This window comes from Hyla sarda, chromosome 7 (genome assembly GCF_029499605.1).
Source record: "Hyla sarda isolate aHylSar1 chromosome 7, aHylSar1.hap1, whole genome shotgun sequence".
NCBI lineage: Eukaryota > Metazoa > Chordata > Amphibia > Anura > Hylidae > Hyla > Hyla sarda.
Genome location: NC_079195.1, coordinates 48,324,905 through 48,331,037, shown reverse-complemented (window position 1 = coordinate 48,331,037; position 6,133 = coordinate 48,324,905). Strand labels below are relative to the sequence as shown.

The following is a 6,133-nucleotide window of genomic DNA, read 5'->3' as shown; positions in this document are numbered from 1 at the left end:
AACCTTCACTGCTTTGCACTTTACGGGTGTGCTGCAAGGATCATTTTGTTCTGTGTATATATAGTGGGGATCAAAAGTTTGGGCACCCCAGGTAAAAATTTGTATTAATGTGCATAAAGACGCCAAGGAAATATCTCCAAAAGGCATCAAATTACAGATTAGACATTCTTATAAGATGTCAACAAAAGTTAGATTTTATTTCCATCATTTACACATTTCAAAATAACAGAAAACAAAAAAATACCGTCTGCAAAAGTCTGGGCACCCTGCAGAATTTATAGCATGCACTGCCCCCTTTGCAAAGCCAAGACCAGCCAGTGTCATGGATTGTTCTCAATCATCATCTGGGAAGGTCAAAGGTTTTAAATGCCCAGACTCATCTGACCTTGCCCCAACAATCAGCACCATGGGTTCTTCTAAGCAGTTGTCTAGAAATCTGAAACTGAAAATAGTTGACTCTCACAAAGCTGGAGAAGGCTATAAGAAGATAGCAAAATGTTTTCAGATGTCAATATCCTCTGTTCGGAATGTAATTAAGAAATGGCAGTCATCAGGAACAGTGGAAGTTAAAGCAAGATCTGGAAGACCAAGGAAAATATCAGACAGAAAAGCTCGTAGGATTGTGAGAAAAACAATTCAAAACCCACGTTTGACTGCACAATCCCTCCAGAAAGATCTGGGAGACACTGGAGTTGTGGTACACTATTCCACTATAAAGAGATACTCGTACAAATATGGTCTTCATGGAAGAGTCATCAGAAGAAAACCTCTTCTATCTCCTCACCACAAAAATCAGCATTTGAACTTTGCAAATGAACACATAGACAAGCCTGATGCATTTTGGAAACAAGTTCTGTGGATGAGGTTAAAATGTAACTTTTTGGCCGGCTAGAGCAAAGGTACGTTTGGAGAAGAAGGGGAACAGAATTTAATGAAAAGAACCTCTGTCCAACTGTTAAGCATGGGAGTGGATCAATCATGCTTTGGGGTTGTATTGCAGCCAGTGGCACAGGTAACATCTCACGAGTAGAAGGGAAAATGGATTCAATAAAATTTCAGGAAATTTTGGATGCTAACTTGATGCCATTTGTGAAAAAGCTGAAGTTAAAGAGAGGATGGCTTCTACAAATGGATAATGATCCTAAACACACCTCAAAATCCACGGAGGATTACATCAAGAGGCGTAAACTGAAGGTTTTGCCATGGCCTTCACAATCTCCTGACCTCAACATAATTGAAAATCTTTGGATAGACCTTAAAAGAGCAGTGCATGACAGACAGCCCAGAAATCTCAAAGAACTGGAAGACTTTTGTAAGGAAGAATGGGCACAGATACCTCAAACAAGAATTGAAAAACTCTTGGCTGGCTACAAAAAGCGCTTACAAGCTGTGATATTTGCCAAAGGGAGCAGTACAAGATATTAACTCTGCAGGGTGCCCAAACTTTTGCAGATACCATTTTTTGTTTTCTGTTATTTTGAAAGTGTAAATGATGAAAATAAAATCTAACTTTTGTTGACATATTATAAGAATGTCTAATCTGTAATTTGATGCCTTTTGGATATTTGTCCATCTTTCCTTGGCTTCATTATGCACATTAATACAAATTTTTACCTGGAGTGCCCAAACTTTTGATCACCACTGTGTGTGTATCTATATATATATATATATATATATATATATAGGCTTGATAAAGGCTGCATGTGCGCAGCTGAAACGTTGCCCTTTTTTTAACTAGATGGAATAAACGCTTCTTCACGTTTTTTCACCATTACTTGGAGTGCTGCGGTCTTCTTGAATATCTATTTATGTGTATAGATAGATAGATAGATAGATGTGAGACAGATAGGTGATACATAGATGGATTACATACATACATGATAGTCATGGCCGTAAATGTTGGCACCCCTGAAATATTTCTAGAAAATCAAGTATTTCTGACAAAAAATGATTGCAGTAACACTTGCTTGGCTATACACATGTTTATTCCCTTTGTGTGTGTTGGAACTAAACCAAAAAAAACGGAGGAGAAAAAGCAAATTGGACATAATGTAACACCAAACTCCAAAAATGGTCTGGACAAAATTATTGGCACCCTTATTTGGTTGCACACCCTTTAGAAAAAATAACTGAAATCAGTGGCTTCCTATTACCATCAATAAGCTTCTTACACCTCTCAGCCGGAATGTTGGACCACACTTCCTTTGCAAACTGCTCCAGGTCTCTCTTATTGGAAGGCACCTTTTCCCAACAGCAATTTTAAGATCTCTCTACAGGTGTTCAATGGGATTTAGATCTGGACTCATTGCTGCCACTTCAGAACTCTCCAGCGCTTTGTTGCCATCCATTTCTGGGGGCTTTTTGATGTATGTTTGGGGTCATTGTCCTGCTGGAAGACCCAAGATCTCGGCCGCAAACCCAGCTTTCTAACACTGGGCTGTACAGTGCGACCCAAAATCCATTGGTAATCGTCAGATATTATGATGCCTTGCACACATTCAAGGCCCCCAGTGCCAGAGGCAGCAAAACAACCCCAAATCAACATTGAACATCCACCATATTTCACTGTAGGTACTGTGTTCTTTTCTTTGTAGGCCTCATTCGGTTTTTGGTAAACAGTAGAATGATGTGCTTTACCAAAAAGCTCTATCTTGGTCTCATCTGTCCACAAGACATTTTCCCAGAAGGATTTTGGCTTACTCAAGTTCATTTTGGCAAAAGTCTTGCTTTTTTATGTCTCTGTGTCAGCAGTGGGGTCCTCCTGGGTCTCCTGCCATAGCGTTTCATTTCATTTAAATGTTGACAGTTTGCGCTGACACTGATGCTCCCTGAGCCGGCAGGACAGCTTGAATATCTTTGGAACTTGTTTGGGGCTGCTTATCCACCATCCAGACTATCCTGCGTTGACATCTTTCATCAATTTTTCTCTTCCGTTCATGCCCAGGGAGATTAATTACAATGCCATGGGTTGCAGACTTCTTAATAATGTTGTCCACTGTGGACAAAGGCAAATCTAGATTTCTGGAGATGGACTTGTAACCTTGAGATTGTTGATATTTTTCCACAGTTTTGGTTCTCAAGTCCTCAGACAGTTCTCTTCCCCTCCTTCTGTTGTCCATGCTTAATGTGGCACACACAGACACACAATGCAAAGACTAAGTGAACTTCTCTCCTTTTTATCTGCTTTCAGGTGTGATTTTTATATTGCCCTCACCTGTTACTTGCCCCAGGTGAGTTTCAAGGAGCATCACATACTTGAAACATTCTTATTTTTCCACAATTTTGAAAGGGTGCCAATAATTTTGTCCAGCCCATTTATGGAGTTTGGTGACATTATGTCCAATTAGCTTTTTTTCCTCCCTTTTTTGGTTTAATTCTAATACACACAAAGGGAATAAACATGTGTATAGCAAAACATGTGTTACTGCAATCCTTTTCTGTGAGAAATACTTCCTTTTTTAGAAAGATTTCAGGGGTGCCAACATTTACGGCCATGACAGTAGGTAATAAATAGATGCTAGAAATAGATAGATAGATAGATAAGATGCAGGTAGGTAGATAGATGGATGGAAAGATAGATATATGGATAGATAGATGTGAGACAGATAGTTGATAGTTCACAAACATCAATGACAGAGAGATAGATACAATATAGATAGACAGGTGATAAATAGATGGATAGATAGATATGAGATAGATAGATAGATATGAGATAAATAGATAGAAATGAGATAGATAGATAGATAGATAGATACGAGATAAATAGATATATAGATATGGGATAGATAGATAGATAGATAGATAGATTGATTGAGAGATAGATATATATGAGATAGATAGACAGATAAACCCCGTGGCTCACTGGATCCCTGTCCCTTTACCCTTTTTCCAGCCTCCCCATGTATTTGGTCCTTCCAAAAAGCTTCTTTGAATTGAATAAGTAGACAGAGAGACACAGATAGATAGATAGTTAGATAGATGATCATAAAGAATTGAATTCATATTTGACTGCATTTTAGTTGCAATTTCCGCATTGTCTTAAAAATAAATGGCAATGTAAATAAAAATCCCCATGATATACCCCATGTAAGTCACTATAGAAACAGCTCTTGGAACATTTAAAAGAGCTGTGTCTTTAATAAAAATTCTGAAATATCGCATACACATAGTAAAGAATATTTCAGAATTTCAGAACCATTCTTAAACTTGCCAGACAATTCAGTAAGTAAATATTTTATTTTATTTACTATTTTTCATATTGTTTATTTTATTCTTTGAAAACATGGAAATGATTTGTCATTTCTAAATCTATTTTGTATTTGTAAGACCTTGATCACAGATCTTGGGTACGAACTATGTAGCAATATTAGGCTAGGTAAATAAACAATAGAAGAAAATAAGTACAATATGACAAATACAAACCCTGGAGTGACAACATGCCAATAACATAAAACATGTCCCCTCTGACTCCCAGACTCCCCCCTGCACAGAATAAACAAGGAGCCTTGTCCTGAACTGGTTAAGCTGCACTTTTCATTAGGTCTCGTATATAAAATCCATTGAAACAATCACATTTGTTTACACTTTCCCTAAATCCATACAGTATTTTTTTGTACAATAAATTCTGCCAAAGCCCAGATGTTTATGACGTGAATAATGGATGGAAAGTACAGTTTGTTTTTAATGAACTAGAATTTCAATTTTTTATTTTTTTTTATTTGAGAACTTGGATTTAGGCTCTCGAAGAAGCGAATATAAAAAAAAAAAAAATAATGAATAAAAAAATTTATAGAAAACAAACGACTGCTCCCAGCAATGTTTTTGTAAGAAAAGTAATGATCTATTTAAAAAAAAAAAAAAAAAAAAAGGGGGGGGGGGGGGGGTCTGGATGAAGGTGGCACATTTCTGCGATTTCCCATATATATATTTTTATTTATTTAACATTTAACATTAATGTATGGTAAGCCATAAAAGCCAAAAACATAGTCCATCATTGCATCAAATGTCCAGTTAACTCTAATGGCTGTGTCTATAAAATGATGTCCACATACATTTGTTAGGCCTCAAGGATGTACCAAATGCATACATTAAAAGGGAACTCCGGTACATGAATTCCTTATCCCTATTCACAGAATAAGGGATGTGTGTGATCTTGCGCGGTCTGACCGCTGGGACCTCTCGTGATCTTCGGCCCAGCACCCCAGCTCTACTCAATCACGGAGCGACCTCCACTTCATGCACGTTTTACTGTCCACCAACACGCAAAGCGATGGCCAACACATCCCCTCCATGTCTCTATATGGGAAAGCTGAAGATACAAGAGTTCAAGAATTTTGGGGGGTTTGGATTACATCCGCTGCATGTGTGCCCTTTAGAATGGCTTTAGAGGGATTTTTTCCATATCGACATTCATGACATATTAAAAGGATTTGTGTACCACACCTATCTCCACATCGAGAGCCCCGCTGCCCATTATAGCCTGCTTAGTTACAGGTTGCAAACCTCCCCTTGACTTTAATGGTGCCGCTATCTTCCATTAAAGGGGTACTCCTCTGTCCAGCGTTCGGAACATTTAGTTCCGAACGCTGTGCGCACGCTGTGGGAGTTGGCCCCACCCCCTCATGACGTCACGCCCCGTCCCCTCAATGCAAGTCTATGGGAGGGGGTGTAGCAGGCATTACGCCCCCTCCCATAGACTTGCATTTAGGGGACGGGATGGGATGTCACAATGGGGTGTGGCCGACCCCGCAGCGTGCATCAATAGGAATTACAAGGCTAGGGAGGTCCAGGGTGGGTTTAGGGTTGGGTCCTCGATCTTGGGATAGGTGCAACAAGTCCCAGTGGTGAAACCAGTACCCATAAAGACATTTATGGCATATCATGCATACATGGAGTTAACCTTTTATTGTTGAAAGCAGTGAAGTCATCATTTTTCATGTGTTCTGTAAGGGCGTATGGAGGTGATGGATAAAAAAGCAGAAGGCAGTTGCAAGGATTCACCCTCTGGAGGACTCCTGGTGTCTGTGCATTTTATGGATTAGCAAGTTAAGTGGCCCTTGTGGAATGCTTCATCTTAAACTTGGGTGCTCCCTGCTAATACAAGGTGATTGTGGTTGGTGGAGCAGCATCCAAA

At 39.1% G+C, this 6,133-nt stretch overlaps 1 long non-coding RNA gene across 1 annotated transcript in view; it reads right to left on the bottom strand.

The window, feature by feature from the left end:
• LOC130282366 (uncharacterized) overlaps nucleotides 1-6,133 on the bottom strand; it is a 31,087-nt gene extending 24,954 nt beyond the window's left edge. Inside the window, exon 1 of the long non-coding RNA XR_008846361.1 lies at nucleotides 5,900-6,133. This is a non-coding gene — a long non-coding RNA (uncharacterized LOC130282366). The remainder of the gene's footprint in view (nucleotides 1-5,899) is intronic.